The 17,903-nt window shown below is 47.4% G+C and overlaps 1 protein-coding gene and 1 pseudogene across 3 annotated transcripts in view; one reads left to right on the forward strand and one right to left on the reverse strand.

Annotated features, from left to right (window-relative positions):
- Positions 1 to 17,903, forward strand: part of LOC139829552 (dynein axonemal heavy chain 9-like) — a 212,303-nt gene that overhangs the window by 72,340 nt on the left and 122,060 nt on the right. The gene's annotated exons all lie outside the window — the stretch shown is intronic.
- Positions 2,831 to 15,356, reverse strand: LOC136110929 (ral guanine nucleotide dissociation stimulator-like 1; annotated as a pseudogene).

Raw genomic sequence — 17,903 nt, forward strand, 5'->3', positions numbered from 1 at the left:
TCCAGCGGCAACTGGAATCCTCAACCGAGCCCCGGTTTCCTGATCTTCTGTTCTTAGACATTTCTTACACAATCCTGTCGGTAAGTTCCCTTTGTGGATATGCTTATACCACAGTCCATTTACAACCTAAACATCAAATATAAAATGAGAATTACATATACAACTCGGTTCAACACATTTAGCTATTAAGCCATTCTCATTTTCGTTTATACTGGGCATTCACATCAATAACACTAATAGTAGTTACATCACCAACCCCGTGTCAACTTCAATTTCAGTTCCCCTGGTTCTTGAGTTACTTTCCAGGTTCTTTCTTCCATCAGGGCTCCTCTAACTCGAGAGACGCGTGTCCATCCTTTCCCTGCCCTCCCAACAGCTGTTTCTGTAGTTAACAAAACAAGAAAAGGTCCCTCCCATCATGGGGTTGGAGTTTCTTCTATCCAGGTTTTCATTAGTGTTGCCCCCATATCTACCAGAAATTCTACTTGTTTGTTCATTTGGGTTTCTTCTTCCCAATGCGGTGAGCACCACCCAGGCTGCTCACCCAGAAGGACTAAAACTGCTTCCCAGTGCAACCCCAAACACCCTTCACTTCAGCAGGTGACCGCACTTGTGCTTTCAGCTCCTGGGCTGGTGCTGTCCGGGCTTTCCCTGCTCAGCACTGACTGTGTTTTGGGAAGGCAGGAGCCAGTGCAAACCCTTCTCCGCTGTTCTGCTCTTTTTCTGCTCTTTTTCCCCTTTCCTGTGAAGCTCAGCTGCTCCATGAGTTATTGTGTTCTCCTGTGAGCGTGGGGTTTGTCCTCTGCTGTGGAGCACGAGAGCGAAGCCCCCGGAGCCCCGGCTGGTGCAGACCCCGCAGCGAGGGTGACAGACCCGGAGCCAGGAGCAGTTTCCCCAGGGTGAGGAGCAAGTGGAGCTGCTCACACCAAGGGCACAGGCAGGGTTGGTGCACGTCACCGGTTCTAAGGCTGTCACCAGAACCTGACAACCTGACAACAGTGTGCTGGCTCCCCGGGCAGTTGAAGTACAACCAGAACGCAAGAGGGAGCTTAAATTCGGGGTCGTCTTTTTGCCAGGAGCAACAAATGCCGTGATGGAGACAACGGGGAAAAGGTGGAAACTCTCAGACCGCGGTGCAGTCTCAGAGAGGAAAAGAGATGAACGAGACACTGATGAGCGGGAAGAGTTGACGTATTTATCATAGAAACACTAAAGGTTATAGAGAGATGGAATGTTACACGAGATCAAATATTTAAATACATTCGCTCCAGACACAAAATAGTGTTAAAAAGTTCATCTATTTATTATAGATACATTAAATATTATACAAAGCTCAAACATGATCTAAAGATCAAACATTAAAATCTACTAACTCCAGACAAGAATTGCTGGGAAAACGTTTGCATATTTATTATAGAAGTATTAAATATTAAATAAAGATTAAATAGAATACAAAATCAAACATTAAAATATATTAACTCCAGACACAAATTAGTGGTCAAAAGTTAATCTATTTATTATAGAAACATTCAATATTATATGAAGATTAAATATCATATAAAGATCAAATATTATCTAGAGATCAAACACTAAAATCTACTAACTCCAGACGAGAATTGGTGGAATAAAGTTCAAGTATTTATTATATAAATATTAAATAAAGATTATGTATTATATAAAGCTTAAATAGTAATCCTAGTAACTCCAGATCAAAAAATACTGGAAAAATGTTTACGTATTTTTATAGAAACATTCAATAATATATAGAGATTAAATATGATATAAGGATCAAATATTAAACTATATTAACTCCAGACAAAAATTAGTTGAAAAAAGTTATGTATTTGTCATAGAAATGTTACATATCTATAAAAACTAAATACTACATAAGGATCAAATATTAAAATATTTTAACGCCAGACAAGAATTGGTGGGGGAAAAAAGTTCACATATTTATTATGTAAATAAAGATTATGTATTAAATAAAGATTATGTATGATATAAAAGCTCAAATCTTAATATATATTAACTCAAGAGAAGAATTAGTGGAAAAAAAGTGACGTATTTATGATAGAGATGTTACATCCATGTAAAGATTGAATATGACATAGGGATCAAATATTAGAATATTTTAATGCCAGACAAGAATTGGTGGAAAAAAGTTCAAGTATTTATTCTATAAATATTAAATAAAGATGATGTGTTCTATAAAGCTCAGTTATTAGTATCTATTAACTCCAGAAAAAAAGGGTGGAAAAAAGTTTCTCTATTTATTTTATATGCATCTCTAGATATGTGATATAAAGCTCAAACACTATCTACAGAAGAAACATTAAAATACATTAACTCCAGACAAAAATGGGTTGAAAAACGTTGATATACTTATCATATCAATATTAAATATTATACAAGGATCAAATATTATATAAAGATTTAATAATAAAATATATCAACTCCAGAAAATAATTATTGGGGAAGGTCTATGTACATAGTAAATAAATATTAAATATTAGTACATTAAATAAACATATTAAATAAAAATTAAACATTAGTACATTAAATAAAAATATCACATAAATATTAAATATCAGTATGTTAAATAAAAAATATTAAATAAAGCTCAAATACTATATACAGCTAAACCATTTCAATATATTAACTCCAAGGAGAAATTAGTGGAAAAAGTTTACGTACTTATTCTATGAATACTAAATATTATACAAGCTAAAATATGCTATAAAGCTAAGCTATTTAAATATAGTAACTCCAAGCAGACATCAGTAGAAAAAAGATTCTATAATATTGAAGGTTTCTGTAGAAGTATGGAAAGATTAAATATGATCAACACATCGAGTATTAAAATACATTAACTGCAGACAAAAACTGGAAAAAAGTTAATATACTCGTTATAGAAATATTAAATATGATACAAAGCTCAAACATTATATACAGGTCACATATTAAAATACATGAACTCCAGACTAAAACTGGGGGGAAAAAAGTTTACATACTTATAATATAAACAGTAAATCCTATCCAGAGCTCAGCCATTACAACCCATGAAGTGCGGGCTCCTCCTGTGCTGCAGCTTTTCTTCTCAGGATGCAGTCGAAGTTGCCCTGGGTGCTCATGGCGTAGAACACGTTCGCCTTGGGTGGGATCGCCAGCTCCGCAAGAGAGGGAGCAGAGCGAGCGTTCATGGGCGCCCCACTCAGCGTTGGGGGTTTATTCTCACCGGCAGCTGGGACAACGTGGCGATGGCGTTTCTGACGTCGCTCCGCATGTTACTCTGGCCGGCAAAATGCAGCAGAGCTCTTCCAGCAGCAGCAGCAGCAGCAGCAGCAGAGTTCTGCTTCCCCACCTTTGTCCTCGGAGATGATCTGGACCAGCTCGTAATCCTCGGCCGAGCCAGACTACAGGTTGTGCTTCTCCATGGCTCGCTGGGTGACAGCAGGAGCCTTCTCTTGGTTACTCAGCTGCAAAGAGGGAGTTGCAAGGAGTCGCTTGGTAACCAAGTCGCAGATTCTGCCAGACGCTAAAACACGCTCTTTGCGACACCTGGGGGTGGAGTTAGTTCAAGACAACAGACACCGCTCTAGAAATGCAGCAGGAAATCACAGCCTCTGCTCTCCTGAGCAACCGCTCGGAGAGGTGAGACCTTGTTCTCAGCAGCCATCGAATCCGCAGCAAGAGCTGCCCCAGCTGCTGTTTGCAGACATCCATTAATCCACAGTCTCCCCTGCTAAACACTTTCTGCGATGTCCTGCAAAGATTCTGGGCCTTGGAGCTGGGTTTGCTGGGGAAGGGGCACCTTGTGTCACAGCTCACACACCCCAGTGCTGAGCTGGACACACAACAGCCGGCGCTGGCAGAAGAGCAGGGGCAGCAAAGCCGGCACTTGCTCAGAGTGCTTCCCTTGGCATTGTTGATCAAATACAAGCTTCAATTTCAAAGCCAGAAACCTTGAGAGATGCTCTTTGCAAACCTCTCATTCATCCCCTGCTCCACATGTTTTGATTTGTAACATCGGTCACGTTCCCTGCCAAGGAGGTCTGATCGGGGAATAGGTGTTTCCGAAACTAAAAGCACCATTCAAGTCACCTGGGGTGAAAACACCACCCACAGTAACAGCGCTTTGCTGTTCCCACCGCTCACCAGGATGCTCCTGTAGATGTTGCCGCTTCTGTCCTCTTCTACGCTGGTGCGGATGACGCAGCTCTCTCCGCTCTGCTGGTTGTAGACTGGCAGGACTGGCGGCACTTCTTTTGATGGAACGGGAGTCACGGAGCCGGGGCACTTCTTGGAGCACTTGTCATCAGATGGCAGCAAGGGGGGAGACGAGATCAAACACATTCATTACCATTGAATTTCAAAGATCCAAAAGCTAAAGATGACACTCTTCAGCACAACAGCCTTAACAAGGGCTTCGGCAACCCAGTTAAGGCAGCTTAGGTCAAGAGAGCAGAGTCTGCAGGACAAAGCTCCCTGGGAACGGAACCCAGCCCAGCCCAGGCTTGGTCTGGGCAGTTCCTGGCAGGTCAAACCACAGGGCTGGTGAGCTCTGACCTCACCTGCTTCTCACTTGCTCAGCTGCTCTGCCTGCCCCAGAATTAGGCTGGGCTGATGTACATGAGCCCTCCCCCCAAAATCGCCTTTCCCAGAGCTCAGGTCCCTCCATTCCACTGCCAGCAACGCTCCAGTCAAGATCCACAGGCTTGGGCAAGCGCCTGGGGCCGCCGGCAGCGTCAGCAGCCTCGCACAGGCTGTTTGTGCTGAACACAGGGCCCGGGCCCTACCTTGTGCTGAGGCTCCTCAGCAGTGTCGGTGGGAGGGACGATGGTGACGGTGCTGTCCCCAGAGCTCCCACCTGGAGCAGGTTTGGGCTGCGCGTTGACGGGGGTGCTGTGGGCGCTCACCCCCAAGCCCAGGAACGGCCTAGGGGAGAAAAGAAAGCACAACAGAGCTGGGCTGAGCACAGCTGTCACTTGCTTCAACAATCTGACCTGCTGTTGTGTTTTCCTATCTCGAGTGGCCTATTGTTTGTGTGTGTATAGCAAATTAGACTCTATCCTTATTTGCTCTGTTTTGCTGCTGCAAATTTGAATTGAATTTATAATCCAGCACTAAAATTGTTCCTTTGTCTGACACCTTAGAGTTATTTCTGAAGTCTTTAGTCAATAACCCTCATGGCTACTTACACCAATAGAAAGAGACAACAGCAATACGTATTTCTAGCTGGCGGTGTCTCCTCGCAGCACTGCAGTGCTCTGGATCCCCAGCCAGGTTTGTCAGCTGGTGTTTGATTTATTCCAGTTCATATTCACACACCAAACCCCCTCCCCGTTGTACTCACAGGCTGAATCTCTTCACCACGCTCTTCTGAGCTCTGCCCGCTGCGGTGCTCTGGTCAGGAGCTGCTCCTTCGATTTCACGTGACAGACGGAAACTGCAGAACAGGCAATACCGTTAGTTAAATATCTCAAAGTGGCCATATCTGAGAAGCCCTGCGTCACTCCCACGTCCCAGAGGGTTCATCCCCACGAGGAGGAGCGCAGCTCTGTGCGTGTGTATTTCCACTCTCCGGGAGCAGCTCCTGGCAGCGCAGAGCTCAAGGCTGAGAGAACCTGAACCTGCCTGCGGGGGAAGAAAAGCTGCTTCGCCAGCTGGGCTGAGACCCTACCTCTCCTCATCACTTCAATGCCGCTGCCTCCTAAACCACTGCACGAATTTCTCATCTCCTGTCATGCAATAGCTGTTACATGAGGACTGCAACAGCTTCATTTGTGCGATTACTTCAAACTCCTAAGAAAACAAATAATAAAATAGGAATTCTAATTAGAAAAATAAAGCCAGTCTCGTTAATACGCTAAACACACGCAGCAACAGATCCAGGACAAACTGCCCTCGGACAGAGGAAACCCCGGCACCTTCGCTCCTACTGATCTCTGACCAACAAGGCTCAGGCTGGAAGGCAACGCTCAGCCTTGATTTCTCGGTCCCAGGTACCCGCTTCGCTCTCTGCACCTTTGACCCACAACTATTTACTGCAGCACAAGGAAGATGGTCACAGACTGCATCTTGTGGCCAGCAAAGGTCTCACGCCAGCAGGTCTGATGCGCTCCCAGCACACAGAACACGCTCGTGTAACGTGTTCCCGTGAACACCAAACGGGGGGAACGTGCCCCAGACGTAACTCCCGCGGCAGCGAGTGCCCTGCGGCTCCTCTTCCCCTGCTGCCCGCATCTAAAAGGAATTTCTCTTCCCGCGCCGCCCCGCACAGCCCGGCAGAGGTTCACAGCGTGCCGGGGACTGTTCCTTCCTCACCCTCTGAGTAACGTGAGCGGCTGTTGGATACGCCCAGCAAAGACAACAGGCCTCGCCAAGAGAACGCTCTAGCAGAGAGCGTCAGGCACTAACGATCACAGAACAGTCACCGTTCCACTTACCCTTCGCCGCTTCTCAAAATTGATCAGGCCGCCCTGTTGGAAGGACAGAGAAGGGATCAGAGGAGAAGAGCACAGGCTCGGCTGGAGTTAATCACAAACAGGATGAACAGGATGAAGTAGCGACACCAAGGGACGGGCCAGAGCTGCCCTGACCAAAGGCCTCTACAAAGACCCGTTTCCAGCTCTAGGATAAGCCACAGCACTCGTGTACCTGAGTCTATTTGTTAAATACATTCCTCTCTTTTTAAGAACTGCACTAGCACCCAGTGGAAGATGCAGGAGCAGACACAGTGTCTGCAAGGGAGGGAGGAGATTTAGGATTCCAAAAATTGCCCCAAATTACCTCGAGATAGTCCTGAAGGGCTGTGTCCAGCATGACGAGGTCAGTGAGGAAGGTACCCAGGTAAGGTACCGTGCCTTGTGTGACTCCCTGCAAACGGTCAGAGCAATGGTGGATTAACTGACTGAGAAGTCATAATTATACTAATTAGAATACTCCTGTGGAAGCAAACAAAACACAACTAGTGTGCTTCACCAAACAGCGCTCTTGTAAATGATGCTTTCACGACATCATCCTTGGTATCTCAGCCAGCGGTTCATGTCTGCGCAGAGCGGTATATAAGCCAAAGTGCTCATTCGTAACTCCTCTGCGTCAAATCTCGCTGTGCGGCACCTCTCGCCCCAGCAGAAAAGCCGGGATTTACAGACCCGTCTTCCCCAAAGCACCGCATACGGGAGCTCATTGGTCAGGAACAGGGCTGAGCTCGGCTTTGGGTGAGATCACAACCTGGCAACTCAAGCTCATTCCCACCTTCAGCAGCAGCTCCCTGCTCGTCGCAAAGTTGTCACAGTCGGAGAAGATTTCGCAAAGCTCTTCGAACATCAGCATTGTGTCCCTGTACAGGAAAAGATTAAATGATTTAAGTTGTTTGTAAGCACTCTGAATCAAACCAGGGTACAATTTTTTTCTCAAGAATCGTTAACAGTTGGGCACAGAAAAGATAAAAGCACCAAAACACATCCAGTGACACACTGCACAGCCTTACTTTGGAACGCAGGCCCAGGTCTTCTTCAGGCGATAAACCGAGGTGGACTGCAAGGCGGAAACGATGGCCTTCAGAGACGAAAAGTTGTTCAGGATCCTACATTGCTGTGAAAGGAGCGGTTAGAAACACAGGAGCGTTAAACGTCAGCATCACCAATAGTCAGTGCTCTTCTGTCTGCCCCGTGTCCTGCTTGCTGCACATTCTCCCTGCTAAGCGGGCAGCTCTACAAATACTGAGCATCAAAAATATCACTCCCCGCTACAACCCCCCTGTCCCCTCCCAGCTCCACGGCACCCGCACAAGGAACGTTAAACAGTCGCGAATAAACGCTTTACACGTCCGATACGGATCCACTTCTCCAAGATCTTCGCTCTTGGCTGTGTCTTTAATTCTTTGCTCTCCAGGATGGTGCTGAGCACGCAGTTGGTGACGGCGTTGAACTGCGAGATGGTGGCTCTGATGCTCTGTGCCAGCTGTTTGTTCTCTTTCTTGTCCCTTCGGGACCAGATGCAGCCCAGGCAGTGGTGGGGCACAACGTTCTGGAAGAGTGTCTAGAGGGAAACAGAGGTGTCCAACTCAGCCTGGAGCGCTACTGCCCACAGCAAGAAATGCACGGTTACAGTACAAACTGCAGCTGAATCCAGTATGGTATTAAAAGGGAAATATTGGTTTTCTCTCCAGTTTAAAATATACACTTTGGTATAACTCTTTAGGCCTGACGCCCTAAAAGAAGTGTCAGCTAAACTGTCCTGGAAAAATAAAAGACACCTTTCTATCACTTACATTACCAGGGGGAAAGATTTCTATATCATGATACTTTTGAAAGAGATTGATACAAATAAGCCAAATCGGAGCACTACAGTTACAAAGTACTTCTACATCTTCAGGTGAGGTAGCCTAAGATACAGTCAAAATACGCTATTTCTGAGGGGTCAAATGCTAAACTTTGCAAAATAGGCCACACAGTCTACATCCACACTGTATAACAAAAAGACAAACACCTTCAGAAGAACTGAAGGAAAAGCCCAATCAATGAAGCAAGTCTGGATAACCAAGCAGAGCTGCGCTCTGTGTCCCAGCAACAGAGCGGTTCTGGAACAACAGACTTACACCGATATAAGTTAAAAAACAAACAAACAAACAATGAGAAGCCCAGAACTCTTTCCCCGAGCATTTCAAGTAATACCTATGATCTACATACCGCGTCCATGTATGTCAGCTGTTCTGCCACCAGGTCTTCTTGGAACAACGAGAACTCTTCTGGGCCGCTGATCTCCAGTTCCTCTTCCTCGTCCGGGGTGCAGGGAGAAAGGCTGTGGAACGCGTCTGGCCAGCGGGGAAAACACGAGTCAGTGAATTTATACAGAAAACAAGTAATCAAAGCAGGTATTTGGAAAATCACTACATAGAAGAACAGAACATGCAAAGGGACCTGCGTGGGGTAACGGCCTCACCGTGCTGCATATTTTAGGGAGATAGAGAAGGTCCAGAAGATTAAATGGGCAAAGAGAAGGTAGAAGAAAAAGAAATAGGGAGAACTGAGCTGTTCAGGGTCTCTTAGCTGAGAAGTGCCTTAACCCATTCACTAACCATTCTTTGGAAAGAACAAACCCACCAACCCCCCCACAACAACTCCTTATTAACACTGCAGAACTTTGATAATCTGCTTGTCAGCATTTACGCATTCTATACTCTGAAAAACAGCTGAACTGCAAAGAGACAAGACTGCAATTATACTCCCAAAATATTACGCTGAGAATGCTCTTATGTCCACGTTTCAAGGGAAGAGGAGGAGAAGGGAGAGAGACCAGTTGGAAAGTTAAAACGTGCTTTGCTAGTACTACTGATGAGGAGAGAAAGTAATGCAAAATATACGAAACCAATCGTGGCTCCAGCAGCTTCAGGACAGGCCCCCGGACGCCCTGGGCTGGACTCGGCACTAAACCAGAGCTGGATTCAGGGCTGCAGGGCTGTACAGAATTGATCAGCAGCCTTGGCTGCCGCAGCACTAAGTCTAAACCTGGGCCTTTTCTGCACACCAGTCCTACCGTTATGCGCTCCAGAGCCAACGGGGTCTGAAAAACACGCAGGTAACGTGAGAAAAATGCATGTAGTAGAACTCAGTCTGCCTACTAAGGCTGGAAGTTGATTCCAGTACTCATTCACATACCACGTGAGCTCTTACGACTTTTCGGCTCACGGCACAGGAAGCTTTGTGCTCTGGATAAGGGGATGTGTCAGGCTTGACGCTGGGAGAACACACAGACAGCAGAGAAAGGTACTTTACCATCATTCTCCCATTCTTCTTTCTGGAACTGCTCCAGGAGGTTCTGCGCCCTCTTCTCCGGGTCAGAGCCGGGCATGTTCTTCTTCAGATAACTCAGCACCTTCTGCAGACACACGTAGTCGGGCGGCTCTCGGAAATCGTCGGCACATTGGTCGAGCCAGGCTTGTAAAATCGATGCCATCGCACTGTGAGCAAATTCAGAGAGAACACATGGGTTGTATGCAGCAGGTATTGATGCAATTGCATGGATCTGTACCTAATATAACAACAGGAACACTGAGACATTCATCCCCCACGTGAGGGCAGTATGGACACTTCTGTGAGCACAGAATTTAATTTGTTCTTTTTAGGCAAGAAATATTATTAAGATAATACTTCATAGGAAACTAAAGGCTGCTTCTTCAATTACACCTTGAGAAACCAGCGCAGTCATTCATATTTTCTCTGCGTTGTATTATTGGATGTGTTATGAGACAGCTGATACTTGGCCTTTACACAAGCTCCTTGAAGCAAACAGGGCTGTGAATTGTCAAATGAAACAACAGCTCTGCTGCCCACGTCCCGCTCCAGCACCGAACCCTGACTGGGGCTCGCTGGGCGCTGCAAAACCAAACTTACATCCTGAGCACTGTGCTGGATCCGGGGGAATTCTGGGTTCCATGTTCTTCAGAGCCCGAGATCTCCAGGTTTCCGTATCTGAAAAAATGAGATGGCTGTTTAGAGGAACCTCTACTGAGCAACCCAAATAGCGTAATCCATATACAATTGGCATAAACATACAGATATTGGCATATTCATATACAATTGGCATGAAGACAAGGGCTTCATGCTGGACAATTCCACCGTGGCTGGGGAAGCTGCGGCAGAGATGAAGGGTTTGCACATATCCCCCGTGCACTGGTCTTTTTTTAAGGGACAAGCTGTATTGGTTTTCTTGTGTCGGTCCCAGTTTGGTTCCTTAGCGGTCAGACCACGCACGCTTTCCCCACCTGGCGCTTAAGCTTTAATGAGATTTGGGACGTGGGCAACGTGCATTTACACATGGTGTGTTTACGCTGAAATCCTGAATTTTGCAGGATTCTTTTCTGTCAACATCCCCCTGTCGTGTATAATAAATGACGGCTCAGTTTCCATTCTGTCCCGGCTCTCACCTGTCCAGGAGCAGTTCCAGGACTGTGCTGGTGGAAGCAAAGGCCCTGTACGTGGAGAGGAAGATGCTGATGTATGTGAAGTCATTATCGGCAAAGGCCGTCGGAAGCGTCTCCACCAGCTTTTCCAAAGTTCCAGCTTTCAGGGCCCTGCTGTTGCACGTCTCGTCCGGGCTGACAGTGTGTCCTGCAGGGAACTGGTCCCCTTCAGCCTACAAAGTGGAAACAAAGACAAAGCACAAAACTCAGACAGAAGCCAGAGCCCCGACAGAGCTTGCACAACGAAACACAGATTCCATTCCACCTTTTCACAGGAATAGTCCATCTCTAGTTACTAAACAATTTTGTCGGTTTGGGCTCTCCAAACACCAAATGCTGTATCAAATACTGGAGGACAATCAAGACATTTCTTATTGAAACAGGCAAGTGTTTCCAGTGCTTAAGCTGTAATCTCCTGGTTGCCTTTGAAACTGACCATTCTCTCATAACAGGGCCAACCATTCAAAAACCCCAGATGCTTTCTTAGCATCCAGAAGTTTAAGAAAGGTTTGTCAGACTTCTTGCAGCATGAAAGATCTAAGTTCCTTCACTTACTCCAACCTCTACAAGAAGATACTAAGCAAGGTTTCAAGCTTCTCAGTACTTAAAGGAATTGGTAATAAAGCCCAACTCACTCAAAATGAACAAAACCAGTTGTATTCCTTTCAACACGGGTTCTATGAAATTTTCAGTTAGAGCTGCATTTCTCTCAGACACATCTACTACCAGCCAACGCTTTTCAGCTGAAAAGCCTCCAAATCACTCTACAAATGCAGCATCACTAAGAACTCTTCCCATCAGCTGGAAAATGTACAGGAGGTCAAAAATACTTTCTGCTATTTCTCCCGGTAAAAACAGGAGGCAGAGATGGGAAATCTGCCACTCAAAGTCTCTATACTACCAACCTGGACACTACACCAAAGCAAGTTCTTATATTATTGCCTTGGATCCTGAAGAAAATGTAGAAACATCGCAACATAACATGAAAGTTCTACCCACCTCCTGACCCTCTGGCTCAAACTGCCACAGCTGCACCGATTGCAATGAAGTGAGGACACTTTGATCAGCTGGGGGCTTGGCCACCATGCCAGCTTTACTTACCCCGAGCCATCTTGCTCCTTCGCTGTCAGTCTGCTGGATCTGCGCTCTTCTCAGGCTGTCGCAGTCAACAGCTCCTTCTTGTGCGTCTTCAGCTCCATCCTCAGTTGTGCTCTGCCAGGAAAAGGGCCAAGAGAAACAAGTCAGAGAGAAAGGAACATGGTCCCTGCACAAGCGCAGGCTGCAGACACCAGCATGCCAGCACCAGGATCTCACAACACCTCAACAACGCTCACTTCAGTTGCCACTTTTTAGCTGCCTTCAGTTACCTGGGCCTTTTTGGGCTTTTAACTGAAAGCAGAGAGGAGCTGAGTGCACAACTTACTGCACAAGTCAATGAAAGAGGTAAGAATTAAACCAGAGAGTCCAGATCTCCTGAACCCCACCACTAACAGCCGCTGTATTAACATGCTGATACATGTTGAGGAGCAAAGCACTAGAGAATTGAAAATAGATGTAACAATTAACTTCAGAAATACATATACTGGTCCCCCTGCAACCACATAATGCTTTTTCTGCATACATACCACTTGAATAATTAAAGTTTCAGGGCTTTACTGAATACCATAGCCTTAAGCACAGCAACAACTCAATTAGAAAGGATTTGAGTGCAGTGCAACCAAATCCTGGTTTGGGGAAGCTGGGGTTTGGGGTTTTTTTGGGGGTTGCTTTTCTGTTTTTTTTTTACCTCTTTTAACTCTAAAATATCCCTAAGTCATACAGAACTGTCTGTGCACCAGTGACTTGCCTCTTGAACGCTCTGTGGAACCTCCACATCTTCCCCAGGTTGGTTCCTCACATTTTCTTCCAGGCTCTGTGGAGTCTCCACGTCTTCTTCAGTTGGCTCGCTTGGAGTCTCCTCTGTGCACTCTGCAGTCTCTGTGTCTTCCTCTGTTGCCTTGCTTAGACCGTTCTCAACGCGCTCTGGAGTCTCTGCGTCTTTGTCTGATACCTTGCTTGTAGTCTCCACATCTTCCTCTCTTGTCTCGCTTAGAGTCTGCTCAATGCGCTCTGGAGTCTCCTCAACGCGCTCTGGAGTCTCCTCAGTACACTCTGGGCTTTCCACTTCTTCCTTGGTTGGCTTGGTCAGAGTCTCCTCAAGGCTGTGCAGAGACTCCACATCTTCCTCGTCTCTCTTCTGCCTGGGTGTCCTCCTCCTTGGTCTTCTCCAGCATCTCCAAAGAGACAGGTTCCGAAAGGGGAAGTTCCGAGCCTGTTAGAAAACAACGGAAAAACAGTTTTGAATTGCAGATAGCAACACATTTACTTTTAACGTCCTTGCAAAAGTACCGGGACAAGATCACATGAACCCTGAAATTCAGACACTATTACAATGCAAAAAATAGATAGGATCATAGAAACATTTTGGTTGGAAGAGACCATCGAGTGCAACCGTCAACCCACCCCTGGCACTGCCCCATGTCCCTCGGGACCTCATCTATGTGCCTTTTAAACCCCTCCAGGGATGGTGACCCCACCGCTGCCATGGGCAGCCTGTTCCAATGTCTAATAACCCTTTCACAGAATCACAGAATCCCAGAATGTCAGGGGTTGGAAGGGACCTGGAAAGCTCATCCAGGAGCAGGAACACCCAGCTGAGGTTCCACAGGAAGGGGTCCAGGCGGGTTTGAATGTCTGCAGAGAAGGAGACTCCACAACCCCCATGGGCAGCCTGGGCCAGGCTCTGCCACCCTCACCATGAAGAAGTTTCTTGTCAAATTTAAGAGGAACCTTTTGTGTCTCAGTTTGTACCCGTCACCCCTTGTCCTGTCACTGGTTGTCACTGAGAAGAGCCTGGCTCCATCCTCCTGACACTCACCCTTTACATATTTATAAACATTAATGAGGTCACCCCTCAGTCTCCTCTTCTCCAGCTCCAGAGCCCCAGCTCCCTCAGCCTTTCCTCACACGGGAGATGCTCCACTCCCTTCAGCATCTTGGTGGCTGCGCTGGACTCTCTCCAGCAGTTCCCTGTCCTTCTGGAGCTGAGGGGCCACAACTGGACACAAGATTCCAGGTGTGGTCTCCCCAGGGCAGAGCAGAGGGGCAGGAGAACCTCTCTGACCTACTGACCACCCCCTTCTAACCCACCCCGGGTACCATTGGCTTCCTGGCCACAAGGGCCCAGTGCTGGCTCATGGTTTTCCTTCCTCAGTGTGATATATCACACTATATTTCAAATTTAATCTCTTTTTTTTAGCCATGCCTTTTAAGAAATGAGAAAGCATTACACAAATCCCTTTTATGAAGTGAAACTACAAAAAGAACTATTACATTTTTTAGCACTAAAGGGACAATTTACCTGTGTAGGGTTTGGGGTTTTCTGGGGGGAGAGGGGGGCAGTGGGGGGAGGTGGGGTGGTCGAATTTTGTGCTCAGAAATAAAATCACTACTTCTGAGTACAAAACAAATACCTTCTATATAACGGACAAAATGGAAATTGTTATTGCTGCATCATTAACACATCTCTTGTTTAGACATCAGAAGTGCTTTCCGTAAAAGGTGAGGTCTTGTTCATATTACATTTATTCATCTGAAAGATGAATAAATGTCCCCAGGACCCCCAGGTCCCTTTCCCCTACACTGCTCTCTTAACAGGTCATTCCCCAACTTACACTGGAACCTGGGGTTGTTCCTGCCCAGATGCAAGACTCTACACCTTCCCTTGTTATATTTCATCAAATTTTTCCCTGCCCAGCTCTCCAGCCTGTCCAGGTCTCTGGATGGCAGCACAGCCTCTGGTGTATCAGCCACTCCTCCCAGCTTGGTGTCACCAGCAAGCTTGCCGACAGGACACTCTAGTCCCTCATCCAAATCCTTGATGAATATATTGAATAATACAGGCCCCAGCACTGACCCCTGAGGCACTGCATGAGATCCAGGCCTCCAACTGGACGCCACCCCATTGACCACGACTCTCTGGCTTCTTCCCCTCAGCCAGTTCGCAGTCACCTCACTGCCCGCTCACCCAGACCGCACTCCCTCCCGCTTCTGGGAGGAAATGTTCCCAATAGCCAACCTGAGCCTCCCCCGCCCAACTGGAGGCCGTTTCCTCCCGTCCCGTCGCTTGTGCAGCCACCAACTCCCTCCTCTCGCCACTCGGAGCTGCCCCCCCACCCCCGGCCCCGTGTGCCCCGCGGCCCCGGGGGAGGGCGGGCGGCGGGGCCCGGCTCGCTCATACCCGTCCGCAGCAGGGCCCGCAGCCGATCCCGCACATGGCGCTGTGTCCGCGTCCGCAGGCAGGGCTGCTGCCGGCTCCGCCAGCCCCGCACTCCCGCTCTCTCTCGCACCGACCGCTCGCCCCCACGCCAACGGCGGCGACGGCTCCGCCGGCACCACGGCGACCGGACGCGGCCTCGCGGCGGCACGCGCCGCCCGCAGCCGGCCAATCGCAGCTCGCCGCCGCTCCGCGCGCGCCCCCTTGCCCCGCCCTCAGCCCGCCCGCAGTCCGAGCCCTTGCTCAGCCGGACAAGGCGCCGGGAGCGGGACAGACGGACCGAGCCGGGAGCGTGGGCATCAGACTGTGCGTGGAACACAACGTGTGCTGCGGCAGAGCCCGGGGCGAGCGCTCCCGGAGCTGCTTCACGCACACGCACCGCGCGCTGGGATTTTACTCCTGGCCCTTTAAAGATTCCTAGCACAATTGCTTACATACAGTTCTGAACTAGATATTCATTCTGTGGCTTAAAGTGTTAGTTCGTTAGTAGGCTCTTACTATGTAGTTGGTTAACCCTTTAAAATGTTATTTCCCTCTATCAATATAACTTCATAAACAAGTTTCCTAACTTTTTACATAGAACTTCACCACCTTTTCCTTTTCCAGGTTCAGAGCCCGTGCCCCATTTGGTTATATCTGTAAACATTAAACATCTTCTCAGCACGAACCACAGCTGCATTTCTCACAGTTCCCCTTTTTGCTTTTTATCCCATTGATTCGTGCTTTGACTTCAAAGTTAGCCAGCACCTGCCTAAAATCATTAATTTATACCCCGTTCCTTTTGCTGCCATTTCAGGATCGATAGGCATGGCTGAGATTTGCATGCCTTGGACTGCTGAATGTAGTAACTGAATAAAGCACGGGATCATGCATGGCACAAACAGTAAACGCAGAAATGCACATACTATCACGAACCCTATTTTCTTCCACCAGGCTACAGTTTCGAGACCAATATCCATTAGGTGGACCTGGCCACCAAGTGGGAGGAATAGAGGTACTTGACGAATTTGCCCTCAACGCTAACTGACAAGGGGTTCGTCCAACGTATTCAGTCATTTGAGACCCCCCACATATCCAGCACGAGGTGACATTTAATTCTCGGGCTGTCTTTTCCATAAGATCTATAAACAGGTTTTTCCCTGCTGTCGGTAATTGTAATCCTTTGTCTTTTTGCCTTATTTCCTCATACCAATCACTGCTGTTCTGTACCAATTTCTGTTGCTCTTGCTTTCCTTTTAATTCCTGAGTGGCACTCTTAACTAACTCCTCCTTCTACTGATCTTGCACTCCCCCTCCATCTGAATAGCCCCACTCACCACCTTGTGTAAAACAGATGCTCTGTTCTCCCCTAGGGCAGGAGGCAGAGCCTACAGCGAGTCCACCTTTCTCTAGGTTAGTTGCTACCCATCATTCCTGCCCTTGGATTTCACACTTCTCCAATTTTTTTCTATCATAACATCCAGAATTAATACGAGTGTGATAATGTAGAACATGTTGGGTTAGTCTCCCTATTCTCACACGCTCGTAGCACTTGGTACAGGGATTGGCCAGGCTAAGTTGGGAACAATAAGTCACCACTGCCAGCAAGGGGATCAGGTCCAGGGTTCTGCACCCTCTGCCTCTCTGGCCGACCAGGCTGCAGCCGCAGCCGAGTTCGTCATCTTCTCGGCAGCAAGGGCCGTGTCCCCGCCTTTCCTGTTTTTACCGTTAGCGTGGCGACTTTTTATCGTTTCCCAACTCTTGGCCTTCACTTCCCAGGAACAACAGGAGCAACACGGAATGTGGTTTCTCTTTCTGCACTCTGTTCTCCTCATCACTGGTGGGCTCTAAATTCCCATTCACCCCTTCCGTAAATACCTCCCACCATTCTCCGCTATTCTTTTTCTATTCTTCCAGCGGCAACTGGAATCCTCAACCGAGCCCCGGTTTCCTGATCTTCTGTTCTTAGACATTTCTTACACAATCCTGTCGGTAAGTTCCCTTTGTGGATATGCTTATACCACAGTCCATTTACAACCTAAACATCAAATATAAAATGAGAATTACATATACAACTCGGTTCAACACATTTAGCTATTAAGCCATTCTCATTTTCATTTATACTGGGCATTCACATCAATAACACTAATAGTAGTTACATCACCAATCCCGTGTCAACTTCAATTTCAGTTGCCCTGGTTCTTGAGTTACTTTCCAGGTTCTTTCTTCCATCAGGGCTCCTCTAACTCGAGAGACGCGTGTCCATCCTTTCCCTGCCCTCCCAACAGCTGTTTCTGTAGTTAACAAAACAAGAAAAGGTCCCTCCCATCATGGGGTTGGAGTTTCTTCTATCCAGGTTTTCATTAGTGTTGCCCCCATATCTACCAGAAATTCTACTTGTTTGTTCATTTGGGTTTCTTCTTCCCAATGCGGTGAGCACCACCCAGGCTGCTCACCCAGAAGGACTAAAACTGCTTCCCAGTGCAACCCCAAACACCCTTCACTTCAGCAGGTGACCGCACTTGTGCTTTCAGCTCCTGGGCTGGTGCTGTCCGGGCTTTCCCTGCTCAGCACTGACTGTGTTTTGGGAAGGCAGGAGCCAGTGCAAACCCTTCTCCGCTGTTCTGCTCTTTTTCTGCTATT

The sequence above is a fragment of the Patagioenas fasciata genome, chromosome 21 (genome assembly GCF_037038585.1).
Source record: "Patagioenas fasciata isolate bPatFas1 chromosome 21, bPatFas1.hap1, whole genome shotgun sequence".
Taxonomy (NCBI): Eukaryota; Metazoa; Chordata; class Aves; order Columbiformes; family Columbidae; genus Patagioenas; species Patagioenas fasciata.